Source organism: Aythya fuligula, chromosome 28 (genome assembly GCF_009819795.1).
Source record: "Aythya fuligula isolate bAytFul2 chromosome 28, bAytFul2.pri, whole genome shotgun sequence".
NCBI classification, from domain to species: domain Eukaryota; kingdom Metazoa; phylum Chordata; class Aves; order Anseriformes; family Anatidae; genus Aythya; species Aythya fuligula.
The window spans coordinates 1732462-1757033 of NC_045586.1; the positions used below are offsets into that span (position 1 = coordinate 1732462).

Here is a 24572-nt window from a genome sequence, read left to right on the forward strand (position 1 = left end):
GCTCTCACTCCTTCAGTGCCCAAATCTCAGGAAGCAGCCCCAAAAGGACTGCCCCAAAAGGACCCCCAAAGTGGGACGGATCTGGCTCTCGCTGCCAGTAAGGGGCTTCAGGAGACCCTGAAATGCCTGAGCCTTCCCAAAACGTGGGGTTTTGGAGCTCGCCCTCATGTCTGGATGCACATGAGGCTCAGCCCCATGTTTCCGTGACAACAGGGACGTGCCCAAAGGGATGGGGCTGGGGGCCGGTGGGGCTGCCCCCAGCCCCAGGGGTGCTCTCAGCTCCCTTGGGACCAGTGGCCACATCCTGCTCCATGGGACTTGCCATCGCCCCTTGCTCCATCTAAAAAAAAATAGTGACACTGGGGGGATGGAGGACGTTTGTGGGTACTTTGGGGTGGGCAGACTGCTTCTAGACACTACTTTTGGGGAAAATCCTGGGGGATTTTGCATCCCCGGAGGCTCTGAGGTGTGTTCCAGTTCCCCGGCCGGGCTGGGGTCCTTTTCCCATTCCCATTTGCCTTGGGGGAGCCGAGCTCTTGCACTCCCTTGCCTCTCGCTGCGTGTCCCACGCCACCCAATACAGCCCAAGTTGCCCAACACCTATCAAACCTGCCAAAATCTCCCCGTTCGGCGCCTCAGAATGCGAGATCTGTAGGAAGGGGTGAGGAAGACAGTAAATTAGGCCCCGCACGAAGGGCTCTACATGGGAAGCTAATGACCTTTTGTCTCTCCTGTCTACAGACGGGCCTCATTTGCATGTATGCACTCGGAATAATCTCGCCCATATTTCAAGCGGGCGGCTCCATCCCCGCGGCCTCCTCCGAGAGGTTCCCTCCCGCTGTGCCTGCCGTTACGGGGCGGCCTCCAAAGCCACCCAGACCCCCGCCAGAGGGGAGGAGAGGGCTGACACCCCGAGCTGGGGGATCCCTGGGGGCTGCAGGACCCCCAGGTGTGGGGAACAGCCCTGGGCTTTGGGGGAATGGCTCCAGCAACAGCCCCCGGCCTCCCCCGGAGGTTGGATTTCAGGTTGATTTACGGAGCCCCAGCTTCGCTTTGGGGCTTCATGGTTTTTGCCAAAGTGGTTCCCAAAGGGCAGGCTGAACATGGTGGGAGGGTAAATTTTGGGTGCTGCTCAATGCCTTCGCCACCACCTGCCCACCTCCCCGTGCTTCGCTCCATGCCGGGAGGTTTTGGGCCTCCAGCAGCCCGGGGAGGAGCTGTGACCCCTGCGGGCACGTGGTGGGTACGGGGCCAGCGCCGCTCTCTGCATCATCCATGAACCCTCTTCCTGAGGATCAGGAGGTCCCTGCAGCACCGAGGCAGCTGCACTGGCAGCACTGGGCTCTGCACCACCCAGCCTCACCCGTGGAGGCACCGAGAGCAGGATCAGTCCCGGCTCAGAGCAACCCGGATCCCAGGAGCCCTTGGGTAACCCTGGGTGCGCCTCTCCACACCAGGACCCCAAAACGCAGAGCGTCAGCATCCCCTAAACCCCTTCCAGCACTAAAATCAACCAAATTCCCATTTACGCCCCTCTCCCTGAGCCCCCAGAGCTGGTCCCAGCCCCTCGCCCTGCTCCAGGATCAGGCCAGGCGGGGAGCGGCGCGGCGCGGCCAACAAAGCGGCTCCCGCTTGGGCGCTGGGAAGGCAGCGCCGCGGCGAGCACAAGACCTCAGCCAGGCAGAGCTGTCAATCCGGGCCCCGAGCCCTCAAAAGACGGATTGTTTAAGGACAAAAAAAAAAAAAAAAAAAACAAACAAAGGAGAAAAGGGAACTTATGGACGTGAGCTGAGAGGCGGGGAAAGAGGGGAGGGGAAACGAGCCCGGCCAAGTTAAAATTCCGACGGAGAAGTTGCGGCTGAACTATAGAGTCTAGACAACCATTCACCGCCCGGCCCCGATTGTTATATAGCCTCTATTGTCTTAATTAACCATTTTAGCTGAAATGGGAGCAGACAAATCTTTTCTTCTGCGCTCCACCCCTCCTCTGCCGCACACTCATGCAGACAAACACACGGCCGAGTCAAGTGCTTTGATTTCCAAACCCCTCCGCGTCCCCGCGCGCGCACACACACACACACACAGAGAGCCCCCTTCTTTGGGGAGGGCTCCGCGAGGTCCCTTGAGAAAAAAAAACCTCACCAAACACACCCGGGGAGCCAAACGCACCCAGGGAGCCAAACCTGAGCATGGAGAGGGGCTCGGTAGAGGTTGGGGAGAGAGGGGGGGGGGCAAAAAGAAATGCAAATCCCGACGCAACGTGAATGGGAACAAATGGGTTGATTCTTTTAATCTCCTAATGTGCTTAATAAAGCATTATTGCGATGCAAATTTTATTTTAATGCTGTACATATTTTATTTGACGTGCCGGTAATTTTAGTTGGCTGAACAACCCGCCGCTTTGTTTTGCCGAGTTATTTCTGTTTCGGGGTGTGGGGTGGAGGGGGGGGGGGGGATATTTTTGAGGCCATCACGGGACTTGTGCCAACCGATACCCCCCTGGGAACCTCTGCGGCACGCTCTTCGGAGGCTTAAGCTAAAAAATAAATAAATAGGAGGGCCAAATTCTCCTCTCATGACCCCGGCGGCAGCGCAGCAGCCCTGGCGAGCCCCGCTGCCTCTCGCAGCCCTCCCACTGCTCCCCTTCCTGCCCCTTTTCCTGCTGCACTGGGAAAGCCCAGAGCACAAATTGGGCATCGTCTGGGCTCCCCCCAAGGAAATCTGGGCTCCGGCAGCACTTGGAGAGCCAGCCCTGCCCCGGGGAGGGGGGCGGGGAGGGGGGAACCTGCCTCATTTTATGCCAGTGTGTCAAGGTGCAAACCTGATTGCAAAAGAAAGAAATTAGCGACAATTATAATCATCATGCCAGGCTGCGGCTCTCTAATAGAAAACTGTCATTTTGGCAGGATAAATGCAGCTCCAAGAGCTCGGGGAAGCAAACACGGGCGCGTGCAAACGTGCGAGCTGGGGAAACGCAGCCGAGACCCTTCGGAAAGGGCTCCTGGGCGCAGGGCTGAGCGCTGAAAGGTTTGGGGTGGAGAGAGATGAGCCAAAGGGCAAGGAATAACCACGCAGAGGCATCAACCAGACCAGAGGCACAGGTGGAGGAGCACCAAAAAGGGATGGAAAAGCCTCTGCTGGGTGCATCCGGGGGGTCCTCGAGGCGGAGACCCCCGGGCAGAGCCCACGACCCCTCCTGCCACCGTTCCTCGGGGGATGCAGGAGCAGCACCGTGGGGATGGGCACCGCTTGGGGATGGTTTTGAAAAGTCCTCGGGTGCAAGCAGGGCACGTGTCACATTTAGGGTTGGAAATCCAAACCCCACAGCTGTGAGCAGCAGGTTTAGGAGCAGGCTGGAGGCTCTCCCAGTCTTCTGCTCATCCCTACTGAAGGAGGCGAGCAGAGCAGGGGCGAACAGAGCACCCACGGGCCCCAAAAGGATCGGGCACCTCCAGGGAAATGTTGATCCCATCCCAAGGTGGGGCCAGGAGGGCTCTCGGGGGCTCCCCAGCAGCAGAAAATGGCCACAGAGGGGATTCATGGGGGGGCCAGAAGCTGCTCCAGAGACTTTGCCCCAGCCCCTCGCCTCCTCCACCCTGCGTGCCCCTTCCCACCTTCAATCCAGGGGGGCTCCAACCTCTAAAAAGCCAATTCCCAAGGGTCCTCTGGAGGAGCAGACCCCACAGAGGTGACCGGGCTCACCCACAGCCCCAGAAAAAAAACCTTTAAGACCACCACCACCGAGATCCCAGCCCTTCTCCAAAGCACACCCCAAAAAAAAACACCCTGAGACCAACCTGAGCACCACGGCCGCATCCTGCAGGGCTCGGGGGGAGGCAGGGGGAAAGCAAAGACCCCCCCTCAGCCCAATCTGACACCGAGCAGCCCCCCGGCTGCTCCTGGGTCCTCGTGGGGTCCCCTCAGACCCCTCACCCAGCTGGGGGCACCCTGGGGTGCAGGGGGGCCCTGTGAGCGAGACACCCAGAGAGGGCCAGGAGGAGGCAGGGTGCCGAGGTCCTCACCTTTTTTAAGCCCCCCAGGCACGATCTTGCCTCCCCCCCCCAATAATAATATTTCATCTACCTTATCTGATTAGGTTAGGCTCATTTGTGTGTATTTTGTTGTGTTTTTTTTTTTTTCAAAAACACCTTTAATCACCTCACAAGTTCCCCGCCGTCGCAAACAGAGCCACCACAAACATTTGCTGCAATCCAAGTTTTATTTTCAGCAATCTTTTTTTTTTTTTAATGCAAGAAAGGCAGTTGTAAAAAAAAAATAAATAAAAATTTAAAAATATGAAAAAGACAGAGGCTGAGAAAACATTAACAAGGCCCTGTGCTTTCTGCTAAAGTGCCTTCATTTCATTATCATTAAATTTGCCTAGTAATTAGATTTCAGTGCATGAATATTTAAAAAAAAAATGTAACAGACAGGCTGTCAAAAAAAAGCACGACAACATCAATTCGGTAATTTTTTAGACAGAGACATTCATAAGCAATTAACACAGATTTCCCGGGTTTGGAGACTTTTTTTTTTTCCTTTCTTTTCTTCTTTTTTTATTTTTATTTATTTTTTTTTTCCTTCCAGCCTTGTGTTCTTCACCTGAAATCAAAAGAAAAAAGAAAACCACCATAAACATGGGCATTGCTGGTTATGCCATTTTCATATTTTTTTTGCCCCCCCCCCCGGCTCGGTTTCCTCCCCAGCCCCGCTGAGCACCGTGGGGCCAGGCACCGGCCCCGCAGCACCCGCTTCACCCGAGGTGTCACCGAGCTCCTGGCTCGATTTTCAGGCGTTTCTGCTGAAAACGGTGATTTTGAGCATTATTTGCATAATTGTACAGTTCGCCGGCTCCCTAATTATGTGATCTGTGTTCGGCACCGCTGCAGGCGAGGGGAGGCTGGCGAGGGGTAAGGCAGCACCGGGGCCTGATCCTGCACCTGGCTGAGCATCGCAGACCCCATCCCATCGAGCGCACGGGGCTCGGACATCCCGCAGAGCCAAGGGACCAAACCCCAACCCCCCCAAGCATCCCTTGGCCAAAACCACCTTGACCCAAACCCATCCCTTGACCCAAACCCATCCCTTGACCCAAACCCATCCCTTGACCCAAATGTCTTTATTTTCGATGGATGTCGAAAACCCACATCTAGTTTTTATCAGCATCTCCGGCAAGCTTGAGACTACCCAAAACCAGCCCCACACAAAGAAAATCCGAGACCTCAGCTCGGGTCATGCCTCCCCGAAATCTCCTTTGCGAGGTTTTATCGGCAAGAGCAGGGAGTGGAAGCAGTTGGTACAAGCGGCTGAACGACCAAATCAAAAGCATGTGAGCAGATTAAAGAATCAATCTCCCCGTTTGATGCAGAGGAAATCCCGCTAATTATAAAGAAGGGGCTTATTTCCTGGAGTCACTCTGTTTGAAGTCATCAGAAACTAGTAATACTTAATTACTCGACTTTATGGACTAGGGAGCGGCGAGCCCCTTCGCCCACTCGCCGGTGCCATCGCTGGGGCTTGCAGGGGGTGTTGGGGATGTTCCTCCTGTCCCCCTGCACTTATTTATTCAGACGAAGCCCTTAACAGCCCTCGCATGAGCCTGCGGGGAAGCATTTACACATTTTAAGAGGGGAATATAATGAAAATTAAAAATAATCATTAAAAAAAAAAAGCAACCAACACAACAGAGTGTGTTAGCCATGCAAGCTACCTGGGTATTAGCGCAGGTGTGTGGGCTTTGTGCTAGCAAACACCTGCAGGATCAGAAATTTGGAATGAAACCCAAGGGAAGGCGTTCACTGCGTCCGAATCCTTGGGCAGGGAAGGGTTCGGCCTCCCCCAGCTCTCCCTGGGCAATATGATGGCCATGGACTGAAAATAACACCCTTGGATATTCTGGGGGAGAGCATGTGGGAAAAGAGAGTGGCAGAGAGGCACGGGGGCTCGGAAATGGCACGGGGTAAGGTAATGTAAAGGACCTGGAGAGGTGCCACGTGCAGGGAAATGAGTTCAGCACGTGGCTGGGATGGGCTTCGCCTAAACCACCATGGGAAAGCTCCAGCTCCGGCCGCCAGGTCACCCAGATGGGGGAGGAAAAACGTAAAATAAAATAGCAGCAATCACATTATAACGGACTGGGAGGAAAGCTCAAAAACTGAGACCCAAGAGATTGAAACGGGGAAATCCGAATAAGTTCATTTTTATTAAGTCTTGTCCCTGTCGGTGCAATCTCAAGGGGAGCCGAACACCGAGCGCACCTCAACCAAAGCCCCAGGAGAACCCGTCCCTGGCCAGGGAGCAAACCCCACGGAGCCAAACCCACTCCGAGGCTGACATTGGGGTCTCTGCATCCCTCGGCGCCTGCCCCTCATCCTCCTAAAGGTTTCGGGCAGCTTCCACGGTGGCAGTGCCTGGAGGACGCAGCGTTGGTTTTGCTCCGGTTGGCGTTGGCTTTCCAAATTCCTCACCACCTTCTCCAAATAAATCATAAAATTTGGGGATGGGCAGCAGCTCGAGGTCTCTGTCAGGAGCAGCAGCTACAATACCCGAGCTTTTGGGGGGTTTTTGTGGCTCCATCCCGGTGTCTATTGAGCGCTGGGGGACGTGGCGCTGCCGGGCTCTGAAATTCTGCACATACCAGCTCGCCTCGGGAATGTCCCAGGAATGCTGCTGCGGAGTCATGAGGCTTCACAGCCAGGAATTGGGGGAGAAAAGGGTGGTTTGTTTTGTTCCTAAGAGAGAGGAGGGCAAGCTGCTAAACCCAGGCTTGGCCTAGGTGGGAAACTGTGCTGATCGGAGCCATCCCTCCTGAGGGGGCCGAGCTTTTGTGCAAACCAGGCTGGGAGCCCCGAGATGCAAACTCCGGGGGGCTCTGGGTGCTGCGGAGGCTCACCCTAGGGCAGGACACCCACCAGCATCACCCTTGGGTGCCCTCACCACCACGCATCTCGCTGTCCTGCTGCTGGTGGAAGTGCAGGGTCAGCATTTCCAGGCTGCTTCTCGTGCCCGTTCCTGGCGCTTTTTGCAGAAAAACCCTGCCCAGATGCCCCAGCACTGTGCAGAAGGCTGGATTCCCATGAATCCAGGATGAGAGCCACATTTCCCACCCAGAGGCATTTCCTCCAGTCCCCACTGGCACTTTCTGTGCTCCAGGTTCCCCGTTTGAGGCAGGGTCTCCACCCGGAGAGCCAGCGGAGGCCAGGGAGGCAGGTGGCCATGGCAGGGAAGGGAAGGGGCCGAGATGACCCCCAAGTAAAAACCTCACCCCCTGCCCAAACAGAACCCAGAAAGCCCCCAGGTGAGCACACCACGGGTGGGTTTTTCCTCCCCTCTTCATCTCCAAGGTACGCGAGGAGGCGAGGAAGGATGCGCTGCGAGGGGAACGTCCCCGCGTCATGGCTGGGAAGTGGGAAGGGAATTGGGTTTTATCCAAAGAGGCTTCCTGGGGCTGGGGGCCTCCTTCACCACAACCCATCGCTGGCACGAGCACAGCCAGCCCCGTGCAGGGCTCCCAAATCCAAACCCAAACCCAGGGCTGCTTCTCCGTGTGCCACCCCAAAGCCAGGGCTGATGGACATTCCCCTGCGCCACCCCAAAACGGGCTCAAGCAGCAGCCCCATCCCTTGTTTCATGGGATCCACTGCGCTCAACGCACCCAGAAAACAAACTCATCAGCAAGAAAACTTTGCCACAAGCGAAGCAAAGGCTTTAACGCCCTGCGAGGGCTGGGCACCCAAAGGTCCTGCTCCCCTTTAGGGGCGCTGGGGACAGCGAGGGGGGCGCGGAGCCCCCCGCAGCCGGCGGCTCGCCGCAGCCTGGCCGAGGTCCGTTTGTCACTTTTCCTTCATTATTTGCAGTTTGTACACAGGCGTCATTAGGGATTCATTCGGTTTCCCTAGCAGCAGGCATTAGTCTGGCTTCCCTTTCCCCCTCTCTCTCCCTCTCTCAGCAGCGCCCTTTATTTTTAGTGTCTTATTTACAGTTTGACAGAGTAACTGTAACCCTTGCAAGCTACTCCAGCGGCTTTAATCGGGGGAATAATGGGTCCTGTCTGGCGATGAATAGAATTTAGGGGACAGATTGTTCCACACTCGCCCGGTGGGGGTAATTTATTTATGTGCGCACTTGTCAGGAGGAGAAAGGGACGGGGGGATCTGTATGCGCCGAGGACACCGCCGCCGCTGAAAGGCGGAGGGGAAGGGAGAATGGAGCCAAACGCCCCGGATCCCGCTGCCCCCCTGGCAGCTGAATGCCTCCGGTGGCCGTGAACTTGGAAGGGCCGAAAGCCCCATTCCCAGGCCCTCGGCACGTCAGCGGGGCTGCCCGCGGGTGCTGCCGGGCTCCAGATGGGTCCGGCCGTGGCGCTCTGCCCTCCCCAGCGCTGCCCCGCATTGCCGCGGCGCGGGGAGCACGTCCCATGGCAACGGTACAGTAGCAGCGGCACAGCGGGGGGCTGGGAAGAGAGGCAAAGCCCTCGGAAAAAATACAGGATGGGTCCAGACAATGGCCCCCCCCTCCTCATATCATAAATTACACGGCGGCCACAAAAGGGGGGAACGGGATGCTGGCGCTCGCTCGCTCCCCGTTCCCAAAGTCCCCCCTGCGCTCGCTGGGCGCCGTGGGGAGGGAGGTGGAGGAGGGATGCTGCGGCACCCATGGGCGCTGTGTTCGGGGGGAAAGCCCCAGCCCTGTCCCCACCTGCAGCATGGATCCTTCGCCCCGCAGCAGCCCCGCTTCCTGCCCCAAAAATCTCCCTGAGCGCCCGCTGCCCCGGGTCCAGGCTCGCCCCCAGCACCAGGACCAGCTCCTGCTGCAGCAGGCTCTCTCCCTTAGGAAAAAAGGCCTTTTTTTTTTCCTTCCCATTTCCTCTCTGCAGCTCAAGGGCCAGAGCATTTTGCATTTATTGCCAATGGCTCGGTGCCTCTGCATGGCTTCTCCCACCCGCTTCTGCCTGGTGAGGGCTGGGGGTGGACACACAGCTCCCCATGGGACACAGGGTGCCAGAGAAGGGGCTCAGGCTGCACCCACCAGCATCAGAGGGCTCCCTGCTTGGCTCCTTTCCTCCCTGAAAGAGCAAAGGAGCCTCAAATCCTGTGCACAAGGGCACTTTCTGACCCTCTTTGCATCACCAGCATGGCACAGAGGCACCTTGGCCCCGACGCATCCAGTGCGGCTCTAGGATTGCCCTGGGTGCCCGAATTTGCCTTACAGGATGGGGTCAGCAGGACTGGGTACGAAGCACTTTCAGTTCCTGGGCTTCCAGTGGTACGGGAGAGCTGCTCGGAGCTGGGAGGGCCACGGGACTCAGCACCCCAAACCTCCTTGCCCCAGCCCAGGACGCCACAAGCACCACGGGTCCCCCATGGGCACCTCCCAGGAGCTCGAACCTCACTGCAGCGAGCCGGAGGATGGCAAAGGAGGACAGCAAAGGAGGCCTGAGCCATGTGGAAAGCACTGAGGTGTCTTCTCCAGGCAGATGCACGAGGTCTTCTGGTGGCACCAAGGGCCGTGGCGCAGCGCTGGGACGCGGGAGGTTGGCGGTCGCGCTTGCTGATTTTCAAGTTCACTTCCAGCCCCGGTGATTCTGTGACCCTTTGGCTGCCCACGAGCTGTAGGACAGCCCACACGATGCTCCTGGTGTCTCCTACACCCCTCCCCAGGATCGAGGGTGATGAATCCAGCACCCAGAGGTCTGGATGTTGCCCTCGTGGTCCCACGGCCAGGGCAGAGCGCACTGAGACCGGAGCCAGCCCAGCACCAGTTCTAGGGAAGACCTTCCCTTGGCAAGGAGACCAAAAGCTCTCCTTGCTCGGCCAAACTCAAGCCAAGAGTGCTCAAATATATTCAAAAAATGGCAAAAAGGTGGCCTTCACCCCAGGAACCCAGCGGCTTGCGGGCCGGCCCCTGCACCGCCGCATCCCACCGCCGCGGGACCTGGAGGGGGGACCCTCGCCCGGGCACAATGACTGTCTATTCTGCTGATCACAAGCCTAATCCTCTTTGGTTTTTAATTGGCATTTGGGCTAAGCTGATTTAAACCTCTTCACCTTGTTGGGTCCCCCCCTCCCCACTTCTTTCTTTTCTTTTTGCTTTTTTTTTTTTTTTTTTGGACCAAATAACAACGCTGCCATCACCCAGCCCCCGGCACAATGACATCTTTGTGCGAGGGCGAGAGGAGAGGAAAGGAGAAGGGGAGGGAGGATGGAGGGGGGGGGGGGGTTGCGCGGCGAAATGTGCCGAACCCCCTCGGAAACAATGCGCAGTTTGTGATTCAGCCTTGACCACGGGCAAAGCACCCGCTTCAGCTGCGCCTCGGTCACCACCGCGCTGGCCCTGGCCATCGGTCCCCTCCCCAGCCCGATCCCCTGCCCGTCACCTCCACCTGCGCACCCTGAGGTGCCCCCCGCGTCCCCCCCAGGCTCACCCACGAGGTTCGGTGCTGCCCAGCACGGGGATGCTCGGTGGTGTCCTTGCCTGTCCCCAGGGCAGTCCCCGGTGTCCCCGTGGCCGCGGTGCTGGCACCAGGCGTGCTCTGCGCTGCTCCAGCCAGAGGCTGCAGGCAGGAGGAGGAGGAGGAGGAGGAAGGTTCACGTGGGATCAGCCACGGTGAGGGCTTCTGGTGGCCGTGTCCCCCTGAGACAGGGCTGGTGGCTCTCAGGGCCGGGCTCTCCTGGGTTTGTAGGGTGGGTTGTTCCCACTCCTGGGTTCATGCAGTAGCGAGAAGACCTGGGATAGAAACAAAAGCAACAGAAGCACCTTTATCACCTCCACGGATTTCACATTTAAAACACAAAAATAAAAGAAAATATCCTTGCGGGAGCCCTTTGTTCCTTCAGGTGGGAAGGACGCCGCTGGCAGGCTTGGAGGATTGCGAGATAACAAAACAGCTTCGAGAGGTTTTAGGAGCCAAACCCGAGGGCGTGCGAGGAGCCGGGGATGTGGATGGAGAGCAAGATGCTGCCCCCCCCCTGCTCCCCGCAGCCGGTGTCTCCCGCACCCATCCCCAAGCTCCTGCCGTGGGGAAGCCCAGCCCGTGCCAGAGCCTGCTCGGCCCTCAGAGTGCGGAGAAAACCTTGAGAAATAAATTCACTCACCAGGAAATTCCCCACGAACTCTCACCGGGAGCCACGCGCCGTGAAGTGCTGGCCGCAACGCACGCAGAGCATCGCGCCGGGGGAAGCCACGCCGCTCCCTGGCAGGGAGAGAGGGGGAAAAGGGGATGGGAACGGGATGAGCGTCAGCCCCAACCCCGGTGCTTCTGCCCCGAGTTTTGTGCAGGCTCGTTCAGCACCCCCTGTCCCCGCCAGCCTCAGGGGCATGGGAATTATGAGGCTGGATCTATGGCTGTAAATCCCAGTGGAAAAAAAAAAACAAAACAAAACAAAAACAAAACACATTTTTCCATCAGCTTTCTGGGGAGCTGCGAGCCCCTCCGTGCCCAGGGATGCTGAAAAACCCAAAGCTAAGGGGTTCATCTGGACATGGGAACACCGGGCAGCTCCAAGGCTCAGACACACGATGCCCCCAGAACCAGGGTGGCCACAGCCCTCGTGCTGCCCCACATCACCCTTACGGATTTATTTTGGCTTTAGATATTAAATTTCTTTGTGTATTTTGGTGAAAACTCTGCTTTATCCGTGGCCCTTCACGGGCTACGCATGGATTTAAACATCCTGAGCAGAATTTATGGGGCACATTTAATAGAGAAAGGCGTTTGGGGCAGGGAAAGATCCTTTTTCTGCTGGTTAGACCAGGGAGAAGCCAAGCGGTGGAAAGGACGAGACACAGACGATGCCCAGCCTCAGCCCCAGCCCAAACCCAGGTCCCAGGAACGAGAAAAAACGAGAAAAAGGAACAAAAAACCTCCCCCAGCACGGACAAATAAACGAAGGCAGGGGGAAATCAGCTGAGCAGCTAAGAGCCTTAGCGCATTTTTGCGGGCGTTAGGGACGGGGCTCCCATTCCTGCACGCGCTGGGCCGGGCACGCCGAGCCATCGGTGGTTTTTCCACTGGGGAGGGGGGAGAAAGAAAAAAAAAAAAAAGTGATTTATTTTTCTTGAAACCATAAATTTCCAGTTGTTTCAGGTTGCCGTGAAAATTCCCCTCGCGCCAGGGTTAAGCTCGCTCCATGTATTTAGACTTCCGAGTTTCTCATGGCAACAGAGGGATGGGGAGAAGCGAAAAAAGCAAAGCAAACCCAAGCTCAGGGAGCACAAATTTCGTCACCTAAAAATCACAAGGCTCTCACGTGGGGTCTGTAGAGAAAACACCCCAAAATACCTCAAGTGCCAGAGTAAAAAAACGATCAGTTCACACGTGACCGAGTTGTGCCGGACTCGGTGATTTTCCCCTCTCCTGTCCCGATTTTGGTGCCATGAACCAGCTCTAAGCTAGGGCAGGGATGACCCCACTTGTGTTTGGCATCGATTTTTTTCCTCCCCTAAACAGCCACAAAACGTTCTCAGCGATAATTAAGTCTGTTGGATTTTTCTAATCCAAAAAAAATGGGGGAGAAAAAATAAAAATAACGATCGAGCAGCTGCCTCCCTAATATTAGCGCGACACGTTGAAAAATCCAACCTCAGCTGGAGCCACTACAAGAAAATTCGGTGGTCGAACCAAACCCCCAACACCCCCGCGTGGCATGGAGCGCTTTTTACCGATAATTACAAAAAATAAAACCCTCGGAGAAAGGACTGGGCACCATCCCCAGCAGAGGGATCGAGGCTAAAATAAAATTGGGGCGTTTTAGGGCGCGGGTGATGCCGGTGGCGCTCGGTGGCCGCAATGCCAAGCCCATTGCCGGTGGGAAAAGGAAAAATTTGGGTGTTCGAGGCCGAGACGGAGGCGTGCTGAGCCCCGTGCCCCCATGGCGAGCACGGGGGGCCGAGGGCAGGATGCGTCCCCCCCCTGTGCCCGCGGTGCCGCGTGGCGCTGAGCGGGGAGAGAGCATCGGCCATTTTACGTGTCGGCTGCCTAAAATGGTGGCTCGCACCTTTTTCCCTTTCTGCTACCGTTTCCAGCACGCATGCACCCGCGGGGAAGGGGAGGGAGAGGGGCCGTGGCCCCCCCCCCACCAAGCGCAGGCGAGGGCGCCGGGAACGGGAGCCAAGCTGGAATTAGAGGGGGGGGGGAAATTAAAGGAGGGGGGGGGGGAGAGGGAAGGATGCGCTCGCCTCGCCACGGCCCATCCGCCCTTGGCTTTTGTGCGTCGAAGGGAGAGGCAGGAAGGCATCGAGAGGGGAAAAATGGGGGGAAAATTTAAAAAAAAAAAAAAAAAAAAAAAAAGGAGGGGGGGGGTTTGGCATTTGGGTGAGGATGGGGGAAAACACGGAGGGGGCAGGGATGCGCGTGGGGCGCGGGGAAATCTTCCCGTCTTTCTTCGCCGACCCCCCTTCGCCCTCCCCGCAATCCCGCTTTGACTTTTCCCACAGAAGTAGCCAACCTCCAAGAATGCAAATGACATTCATTATGCAAATGCATGCAAATCAGGTTTAACTATCGGAAGAAGGGCTCGGAATTTCTAATGGCTTAACTCTTTCGCACACAACCACCACAACAAGAGCCCGCGTCCTGGTGCTTGGGCTTTGTGTTTGCTCCATCCCTCCCCAGGCACCCCGGCCCCGCACCCTCGCTGGGGTCCCCCCGGTCCCCCCCGAGCATGGGGACGAGGGACGAGGGGCACGGGGAGGGCGTCGGGGGGGAACAAAGCACCAGGAAAACAACAACAACAGCCCCAACCCCATTGGCGTGGGAGCGGCTGCCCCTTCGTTAAACAACGCCAGCAGGAGATGAGACAAAGCAGGCTGAAACGCAGAATTTGATGGGGGGAAGGAATTAAAAAAAAAAAAATGAAAAAAGGAGGAAAAAACAGGCCACTATGGTCCGAACATAAAATCCCAGTGATGCGTCGGCAATGGCAGCCACCAAGGTTTGGCGACCTGCGCACCAGGACGGCGCAGAGCCACTGTCCCAGCCCCTCCTGGCAGGAAAATAACCACCCAAACCCCACCTTTTCCTTTTTATTTATTTTTTTTCCCCTCCTTTCATGAAGAAAAAAAAAATTTACACCCTTTCCCACTATGCTGGATGAGCTACCAGGCACCCATGGCCACGATCCGCCCTGGGATGCTCCAACGCAAGAACCCGAGCCCTGAGCCTTACACACGGCGTAATTCTGAATATTTCATGGCTATGCTGTTATCGATTAGCAATAATTACGTTCTGCCTCATCTGAGCTAAAACCACCTTGTTGTTTATTTTCTACATCTCCTTCCAATGGCCAAATTTGTGCTGTTTCCTCCCCATCTGCTCAAAGACTCGTTATTTAAGCTAGGAGCTGCTGCTGGAAGGAGCGATTATCTATATTATGGCAAGGAATTCTCAAATTTTTAGGGAATGGCTAAAAATATGGCCATAAATCAGTTTTTTTTTATGATCTGCTGTGTTCCAAAATGCAGAATACCCCGAATTACTGGCCAGGTAGGAAAAAAAAATAAAACAGAAACGCTTCATTTTTTCCACCTGATCCCAGCCTGTTCAGCTAAGGCCTCTCCACAACCTAAAAATATCCAGCACTTCTGCCAGCCTCAAGTGTCTAAAAAAAAATAAATAATAAAATAAATAAAAATAGTGAGTCAGCCCCTTCCCTACCAAAAAAAAAAAAAAAAAAAAAAAAAGGATGAGAGGGGAATAAAAATAAATAAATCAGCAACGTGGATTTCTTTATTTGTTCCCTGACTTGACACCCAGCAGCCTTGCTGGGAGGGCACCCTCCAAGCCCCAAATTTCCAAGCACACCCAGTTCCTGAAGCTGGGGGATTTTTTTGGTTTGATTTTATAGTAATTATCAGCTTCATTTATATATATATATATATATATATATATATATTTTTTTTTAATTAGATGAAAGCAGGGAGGGCCAAGCGAAGGTCGGTGGGTGCGCCAGCGTGCGCCCCGTGCCCAGCAAGGCTGGCGCCGACAGCTGCTTATTGCTAATGACCAAGATGCAGCATCAGTCTCATCTCGCAGTGCTGAGAAAGCAAACTTCTCTGATTCTTCCTTACGAGCACACAAACAGCACAGAAATTGGTGTTTGGGCAGGGCGGTAACGGGGGGGTCACTTGGCAAATACCTGGTGTCACCTGGTGCCGCTGCGGCACAGGAAGGTGAGTCCCTGGGTTTCAAACCAAAAATGGTTTGACATGGAAAACCTCCCTCGTGGAAAAACGTTAGGCACCAAATTCATCAAAATTATTATTTTTAAATTAAAAAAAATAAAAAGGGGTTTCTCTCATCCCTTTCCCATCCCTTGCCAACTCTATGTAGGAGCCTGCTCTGACCCCGTGCACACCTCGAGCATCATTGGCCGTGGGAGGAGGCGGCATTTCTGCAGCCCAGAGGCCATGAGGAAACATTTTGGGGACAGAGGAGCTGCCAACACCCATGGCCTTCAAAGCCCCACCGTGCCCAAAATCCCACTTCCCAAATGTTTTCAGCCACTTTGCCTCCGAACCCTGTTGGGGAAGCGCCAGCACCGAGCGTTTATCCACACAGGGGGTGGGATGGAGCCCAGCAGCTCCGACAGCGATCCCTTCCTCAGAGACTCCACGCTGGGAAGGAGGAGGAGGAGAAAAGGAAAAATGACAAAGGGAAGGAGGGAAGGAAAAAAAAAAAAAAAGAGGGGGATTTTTTAATGTTGAGAAGTCGAAAGAAATCATTCCTTGCAGAAGTTAGCAAGGAGAGGGAGAGGAAAGGCTGCGGGCATGAGGTACAGCATTGGTTTTTGGATAGGGCACCGGGCCTCACCCTTTGCCTGCCAGTTTGGGGCCAAAATGTTTATTCCTGGTCATTCCCAGCAAGCCCTCAAAAAGGTCCAGGGAAATATTCATAGGGCAAGACAGGCCATGCGCTGAATCCACCTTGCCAACCTGGCTGAGCATCCATTCCCGATTCCACCAACGGCCCCATTCAGAGCCAGCCCCGCAGCCCTCAGCCCCCAACCACTTTGGGAAGGAAACCCCCTCCCAGATGAGATAGCCCTGAAAAATGAGCAGGGATGAGCAGAAAGCATCGGGCATGGAGAGAAAGAGGTGTGAACGCTGAGCCCTCAGCGGCCACGAGCATCCTGTGCTTGGACCAGGCTCCCGGGACAACCCCGTGCCTTAAATAAAGGGTTTTCAGCAAAAACCCTGCTTTGTCACTGTTCCCATCAAGAGCGAGAAGAAAAGAGGAATTTGCAGTTTGTGGGGCAAAACGGGAGGTGGAGGTGCCATCAGGCAACCGCACCACCATTTCTCCGTGGGTCCCGGGGAGCGGGGGGATTTGTGTTTCGAGCGCCAGGCCTTAAAAAAGCAGGAGGCAGAGGCAGCCAACGCAGTTTTTTTTTTTTTTTTAATCCAGATTTTCTCATCTCACCCGGCCCTTTTTTAAAGCCGGCTCACGAAGCGTTCTGGGGCCAGACTCCATTTTTTTCAGCGGCTGGGGCACAGTCGTCAAGAGAATAAAAAAAAAAAAAAAAAAAGCAGGCCCACCACCCTTTTTCTAATTTTTCCCAAAGACCTCGGAGGCGTGAGCACTCGAGAGTCAAATTTGCCCAGGACCCGCGTCCCCTAAGAAAGCAGGGCTCATTCGCCTTCCACAAACTCCGCAGCGGCAACAAAAGTCCCTTTCAAGCCCTTCCAGACGCAAGTCCTTCAGCTCAATTAGTCAGGCACACAGAGGCACAAAAAAGCCTCCCATTCAGGCTAGAGGCTGGCTGCGGAGGACAAGGGCGAAGAAAGGATCTTTCTCCCACGCTTTCACTGGGTGTCATAACAAGCAGAAAGCCCTCTTACCGGGGGATTATTGGAGATAAGAGCCCGGCCGAGGGGCTGGGGCTGCAGGAGGAGGGGAAGGAGGCTGCAGGGGAAGGAGGCCGCGGAGGCTGCGGCTCCCGCGCCGGCGGAGAGCGGCACCGCGCACGCTAAAAAACCACGGCCAGGCCCCCTTCTGCACGGGCATGGGAGGAATAATCCCGGTTTTCCATGGCAACCCGCTCTCCGCCGGCCCGGCACCGGGGCAGGGAGAAGCCTGGGAGAGCCTCGACCCCGGCAGAGAGCCTCATGCCCCGGGTGCCTCCCGAAACCGCCGCTGGCTTTGGAGCGGAGCGCCGAGGCCGTGCGCAAAGCAGCTCCAGAAACGGGTGGCTTCAAGATAAAAAGAACTTGATTTTTATTTTTTTATTTTTTTTCCTAAAAAGATAGAACAAGTTTTTGGAAGGCCTTTTGTTGCTCAAAACAAAGCAAATGGGAGGAAAGGAGCAAATCCTGCAGAGAACAGATTCTGTCCACAAAAAATCGGTGGCCCGGGGCCACCCGCCTGCTGCGGCACCCACCCGCAGCATCCACCCCAGGTCCTGTAGGAATCAGGTGCCCCAAACCCTTTAACAGCTCCCTGAACCTTTCCCAGTAACTCCACACACCCAGAGGCTGGATTCCCTTTCCAGGGAGCAGGGGAAACCCAAAAGCAATAATAAATTTGGGGCTCTCCACTCCTCCTGCTCAGCCCCGAGCTCTGTGGGGTGCGAGGACAGCCAAACCCAACCCAGGCACTTTTGGGGGAGGCTCGGGGAGGGGACACAAACTCTCCAGCTCGGGCTGGCAAGCCGAGAAGCTCACTTGGAATTAATTATCCCGTAATTGTGGGGTTTCGAGCACTTTCCTCCCCAGCAGCTGGTGCCTGCTGGAGCCAGGGGAAGGCAGCTTGGCCCCGACGTGCTCCTGCCCTGCTCAGCCCAGGAAACCCTACAAGGAGTCACTCCTGCAAAACACCACAAAAGCTGAATGTTTCAATCTTGCCCAAAACATCAGATATTTACAGCCAGAAGGAACAAGCACCTCGAGGACAGCTCTCCCTCCTCCCCAAGGGGCAGACAGCGACAAGAGACACAGACCCAGGGTCCCTCACCCCCTCCCCGTTGCTCACATATTGCCTTTCAAAAGGGACAAAACAGATCCTAGGGCAGATATTCTATTTTTCTCCCCAAAAAGAGATGTTTTGGGTTGGCCACCTCAGCAGACGCCCGCCATGGAGGTCACATTGAGCCTGACACGGCTGTGCCAACACCAGTAACATCCCTCCAGGGAAGACGCTGTGCACCCTGCATGAGCCCCAGGCCACCCCCTCACCCCCTTCCCATCACCCCAGTGTAGGATTTTTTTTCCCCAAACCCCACATTTTGCAGCTCCACCTGTTTTAGCCCCAAAAACCGATGGCGTGATGCCGAGTGGTTAAAACACACCCGAGGCGGTGGCTCCGCACCGCAGCGCCCTGCCACTGCCCCTCTGTCCCTGCAGGACAGGAATCCCTAAAAGTGGAATTAAAAGGGGTTTTACACCTAGCCAGAGCTCAGGCCACAGCATTTGGGATTACACGGTTTAGCTGTAGGGTTTCAGATGGCAGCTCCAAGCCCAGCCCAGGCTGCAGCGGGGGAAATCCCCCAGTGACACCAGCACGAGACCAGCGCTGGCCAGGAGCGGCTCCAGCACCCAGGGACCTCCTGCCCTATAATTCAGGAACCAGGATTTCCCAGTTTTTCCTGCAAAATCAACCACGGCCATCACAGCCCTGCAGATGGCCGGATCCTGCCTGCCCCAAAGCCCCCCCAGCCATCCCCACTCCCCTCACATCTCCCAGCAGTGGATGAAGGCAGCAAGCAGGGACTCGCATGCACACGTCCTTTCCTATCTCCATCCCTAAAAACCCTACAGGACGAGCCAGAAGGCTGCCCTGGGAATATTTTTAGGGCCACACTGTCGGTGGCAGCTCTGTCACACCAGCCTGGGCCGGCACAGCCCTCCTGCAGCGAGGCTGCGAGCACCACGGCTCCGCTTTCACATCCGATCACCCTCAGCACATCCCAGCGACCTTCCCGGCTGCACCCAGCAGCCCCACAAGCGCCCAGCTCAGCATTTTCCTCCCCGCTACCCCCAGGGGAAAATGCCACCAGCTGTTCCCCCCGGGGCTGGACGCAGGGGACCCGTCCGGTCCCATTTGTTGGATGCCCTCTGCCACGTTTGCACCCTGAAAGGGGGGCTCAGAGAAAGCCCCTCGCCCTTGATTTTTTTGCTCCGTGGTGCAAAAACCAGCAGCGAGCATCCCAAAGCAAGCCCCGTTGCAGGGACATTGGGGGTGAGACCCAAATCTGGGAATGGGATGAGGACCCCCGAGGTGCAGTGAGTCCGGAGCAGGGCCCCGGCCATTCCCACACAGCCCCAAAATGAAAGTGGGGCCTGATCCGATTCCCCCAGTGGCTTAGAGTGCCTGGTTTACCATAATCCCAGCAGAAAAAATAATTTAAAACAAACAAACAAAAAAACACTCCCTCGAAACTGTTTGGGGGTTTTGAAGCCCAGATTGTTTGGAGAGGGGTGGCTGCTGGTGGCACAAAGGCGCTCTCGTCTCCCAGCCTCAGTCCAGAGGTTTCAGCGAGCCTGCCTGACCTCCCTGGGTACCAGCAGCAGGGAACCTCGCTCCTGCCCCAAGCACAGACCCAGAGCGGTGAGGTGCAGCCTCAGGTGGCCCCAAAATGCCCCCAGATCCCCAGCATTTTGGGGGCACTGCACTGGGAACGAGCCGAGACAGGGACCCAAAAGCCAAAGCCCATCCTGCATCCGATGCCAAGCTTCAACTGCTCAGGGCTGGGGAAAAATAAAAAATAAAAAATCTCTTCATACCTATGTTTCTACACCTATACATGCACAACTTCTTTGTGATTGCCCCTTTCAACATCCCATAGCACGAGTGCAAGGGAAAGGCCGGAGACCCGAAAGCCTCCAGCCACCGGGGCCTCCCTTTGTTCCCACCTTCGAGTCCCCAACGAGGCCAGCAGAAAATTCCTTCAGTCAGGGAATGCCTGCTGTCCTCCAACACAGAAATCCCATTTTTTGGGGGAAGATTTAACAGTTTGGGGCTGAGAATTTACCGTTCCTATCCCATCTACTCATTTTAGCCCTCCCAAAGGAGGGGTCGGTGCCAGCAGATCACCGCGACCCCCACGGCACCGATGGGGCTGAGGGTTCAGAGGGATCCCTGCAGCAAATGGGCCGGGGAGGAGGAGGAGGAGGCAGAGGAAGGCCAGGACAAGGACACCCAGCCTGAACCATCCTTCCCCCTCCTCCCGATGCCCCCTGAAATCACCCATTCCCCGCGTCCTCACACAGCAGGCAGGGGAGCAGCTCTCCCCAGCTATTTCAAGCTGAAACCGATGCATTGAGTAAAATAGTTGAATTCTGAATTTCCAGCAGCTCTATTTGTACAGCTCAGTTCTTCTCCATGACTCGCCCATCAAAAAGTTAGGATGGCATTTCCTTTTTTTTTCCCCTTTTCTTTCCTTTTTTTTTTTTTTTTTTTTTTTTGGCTCCAACCATGCTGCTTCAAGCAGGAAAAAGGACGCGGGGAGCGCATCGCGCAATACAGGAGCACAGAACCTGCACGAGCATCTCCTCTTAACGTCCCCAGCAGTTAGGCAGACACGAGGGAGAGGAGAGCAGACAGTGCTGAGTGTTAACCAGTCACATCAGAGTGTCCAAGCAAGCTTAAACGGCCACACGTAAGCTGCAATTTAGATCAACGTCACGCCAACGCGCGGGGCTTTCCTAGCACTGCTGCGCCCTGGGAGCAAACTGGGGAGAAAAGGGAAAAAAAAAAATAATAATAATAATAAAAAAATGCCCCAAACGGCTGCTTGCAGCCTGCCCCAGCTCCCGAAGGCCTCCAGGACTTCCAGTTCTGGGCTGGAAGTGCTCACCTGCCATAATTCAGCCAAAATGTAAAAAAATCTCCACCAAGATGGAGAGTAGCGTGGTTACAGAGCTGGGGGACATTTCTGGCCCTCTCTCAGGGTCTCTGGCCCTCTAAAGAGCCAGAAGTAGAGGGAAAATGACCCCATTTTGGGGGGTTTTGCACCCCAGGAGGGATGGGGACGTTGGCTGGGCGCTCTCCAAGAGGGGTGCAGGACCCTGGGTGCCCCCTGCCACCACAAAACACCTCCTGCCCCGTGCGCCCCCAGATCCATCCTGCTCCTGGACAGCACCCAGGCTGCGGGGTGCCCCATTCCCCACCCAGCTCTGCCCTCGTCCCAGGCCACCAGCCCCCATTTCTGCCCATGCCTTTTGTTATCCCCAAGCAAGTGACACCGCCAGGCTGCAGCCTCCGGCGTGCCCCCTGTGCACAATTGGCCACGGCCGAAACCCAAAAGGCGAGCGCACGGCACCGCTTTCAGCCCCGGATTGGCCAAAAAACGCTGTTCCCCCCCCGGGATGAAGGCTCCAGCCAATGGTGGGTGGCACGTGGCAGCTCGCCGCCGCTCGCCCAGCCATAAAAGCGCCTCGTCCCTGCACCAGGAGCCGCCCCACGAGGATTTGGGGGTGAGAGACACGGCCGCACTCGGTGCTGGTGTCCGAGCATCGTGGGGAGCGGTGGCACCAGTGGCCACGAGACTTGGAAGGACCGAGGCACGGTGACGTCCCCCTGCCACCAGGGCCAGGGCTCTGTCCCCCGAAAGATGCTCGAGCCTCATGCATGGTGCCCACCAGACCCCCAGAGAATTCCCCCATTCCAAGTTCCACGGCCAAGGGAAATGAGCTCATTTATTAATTTAAAAGTAACCCCAGGAGCAGGACGAGTCCTTCACACTGCACCCAGAACTCCAGCCTTTCCCTGTCCCTTTTGCCTTTTTTTTTTTTTTTTTTTTTTTTAAATAAATAAAAGATCCTGCACAAGAGCGGGTCCAGCACGGCTCAGAGGCCAGCTCTTTTTCTCCATCCCCCACAATGATTTTTTGTGAGGTTGCAATGCCATAAATACTCCTTCCCCACCTCACTTCAGGTGCTGCCACCCATACGGATTTTTATTACGATTTTTTTTCCCTTGGAATCACCATTCCAAGGTGATATGCAACAAATAACTGAAGCCACCACAAGACCTTTGTGTTCTCAGCACCACCGCGACACCTCTCCAAACAGGCTGCTGTATTTCACGGCAGCCTCTAAGCCAACCAGCTTGACCGTTAAAAGCAGGCAAGAAGCACCCAGCCCACATCTTTGACCCAAAATCCCCTTCTAGAAGAGAGCAGGTAAAAAAATAAAAATAAAATTAAAAAAAAAATCTGATTCCATAAGGAAAAAGATGACAGAAAATCCAGTGCAGGGGGTGACAGCCAGCGTGAATTTGCAGTCAGAGAGGATAAATTAAATAAAATCAGATTCCCTGATTAGCCTCATACGGTTTCATACCCAAGTTATAAATATATATTTTGTAAATCCCTGATCTTGGAACCTTAAATCCATTCAGGGAAACGCTCATAGACAAAGGGTTAAAAAGGAGAAAGCCAGCGCTTGGATCGAGAGGTACTGGGAAAGAAAAACAAAGAAAACTGCAAGATCCCATTTTCCAAATCACCACCTCGGTCTTTCTAGCCCCGATAGCAAGTTGTATCTGCCAGGGAACGAAATTACACATTTAACAGAGAGAAAATAGAAGGGGGAGGGAAAAAAAAAAATAAAAAGGGGGGATGAATTCAGTATTTGTGTTTGCAAAACAAGCATTAATAAAGCGTGCTCCGGCGCTGCGTTATTGCCCAGATAATCCACGGCAGGAACCTGCATCGATTTACGGGCTCGGGGCTGCCGTGGGGCTGCTCACACGAGGAAAGTTCATCCTCGGTGTGCAGCCTGGGTCCTGCACTTCGCCAATTCCTGGCCTGGGGAAGTTTGACTTCGTTAATTCAATCACGGGCAGCGGCCGAGGGGAGAGCGGCCGCAGCCTCGGCTGACTCAAGGCAGGTTTCTTTTTTCCCCCCTCGCATGCACAGCATCACTGAACTCTTCCTTAAAACCATAAGGAGGAAATTAGGTGCTTAAAAATTAAAAAAAAAAAAAAAAAAAAATCCTACCTCAGGTTTTAATTCCAGTCCCAAAAAGTTGTCTTTTTTTTTTTTCCCCCTGTGCTTTTTTTTTCCGCCTCTCGTTTCCTTTCTCTTCGTTCTTTTCCATTTCTTTTTTTTTTTTCCTCTCCTTTTCCTCCTCTTCCTTCTGATGAATTTCCTTTCTTCTCCACATCCTCCTCAGGCGTGTACTGGGGTTATTTTTACTTTCGGTTATCTAGCTTTATGAAGAATTGACACCACTCATACAGCTAGATAACCAAAGATAACAACCAACCCCTGAAGTCTACAGCATCAGCAGGAAAAAAAAAGCCAGCCTCCTCTTCTCCAGGGGCTTGGGAGGAAGGAACGAGGGAGGAAACGAATAAAAAGAGAGGCAAATATTAGCAGTGCGATCTGGAACAGCACAGACACGTCAGGGTCCTCGACCCAGCGCCAAGCTCCCCTCAGCACCAGTGGGACGAGCAAGATCAGGCCCTCGAAAACGCGATTTTGGGCAGAATTTGGGGGAATCAGCACCCAGGAGCTGCTCTTTTCCCATCGCCAGCTTAAAAGCTGGTCCATTTGCAAGCCAAATGGGGCTCTGCAGGTGCTGAAAATCGAGCCCACGGTGTTTTTAGCAACCCCGAGCCCCCTCGAATTGAAGGGCTCGGCGCAGCAACGAGCCAAGCGAGCAGATTTTGTGCCCCCCAACTTCACGCAGGGGACCAGAAGGACATTTCCTCCCCCCCCCCCCCCCCCACCCCACCCCACCCCATCCCCGGGAACGCATTGAACCCTCGCGGAACAAAACGCCTGCCAAAAATAAGAATCATAAATCAATCAAAAGCCGCAGGTTAAAAATAAACGCTAACTTGCGATGCCTCGGGTTCAGCCAAGGTGTGTGTGTGTTGGGGGGGGGGGCCGGGAGGGATGGAGAGGGGCGGAAAAGGCGGAGGAAATGATGGAAGGCTGGGAAGGGAGGACAGGGGGGGAGGCAGCGAGCCCTGCTCGCACGGCTCCGCGCCGCTCCCCGCAGCCCCCCGAGCCTTCATCCCTCTTCCTCCTCCCTCCTCGGGGGCTCTGCTGCCTCCCGGGGGTGGTTTATGTTATGGGGGGGGGGGGACACCCGCAGGCAGCTCCTTCCCGGCCGAGCTCCGCGCCTCCACCCTGCCTCTCCCGGGCAGCCTCCGTCCTCCGGGGGGGGCACGGCAGCCTCCACCTTCCTCGGGGAGCCCGGAGGGCGTCCTCCCTCCTGCCTCCACCTGCGGACGGGTCTCCCCTCCATCCATCCATCCATCCCCCCCCATCCTCCCCTCCATCTCCTCCATCTCCTTCCAGCCTCCTCTCCACCCCTCAACGCCTCCATCCTTCCTTCCATCCTCCCCCCCATCCTTCTCTCCTTCCCCTCCATCTCTCTCCCCATCCCTCCGTCCTCCCCTCCACCTCTCCTCCCTTCCACCCCTCTCTCCATCCTCCCTTCCACCTCTCCATCCTCGTGTCCCCCCCACCCCTCCCCGGCCCCGCCCGGCCCCGCTTATTTCACCTGCAGCCCTCCTTGCTCCGCGGGAGGCCAATTCGCACGGCTCGGCACGGCCACGGCCACGTCCTGCGGGCTCGGCACGGCTCGGCACGGCCGGGGCCGCATCCCAGGGACCACGGCAGCAT

General features: G+C 55.6%; 1 long non-coding RNA gene across 1 annotated transcript; it reads right to left on the reverse strand.

The window, feature by feature from the left end:
• Positions 1-4572: 4572 nt before the first annotated feature.
• On the reverse strand, positions 4573-23024 carry LOC116499814. Its single transcript, XR_004254252.1, has 4 exons — positions 22935-23024; positions 11094-11191; positions 10424-10725; positions 4573-4602 (listed from the first exon to the last, which is right to left on the reverse strand). It is a non-coding gene; the product is annotated as an uncharacterized LOC116499814 (long non-coding RNA).
• Between the last annotated feature and the right edge of the window lie 1548 nt (positions 23025-24572).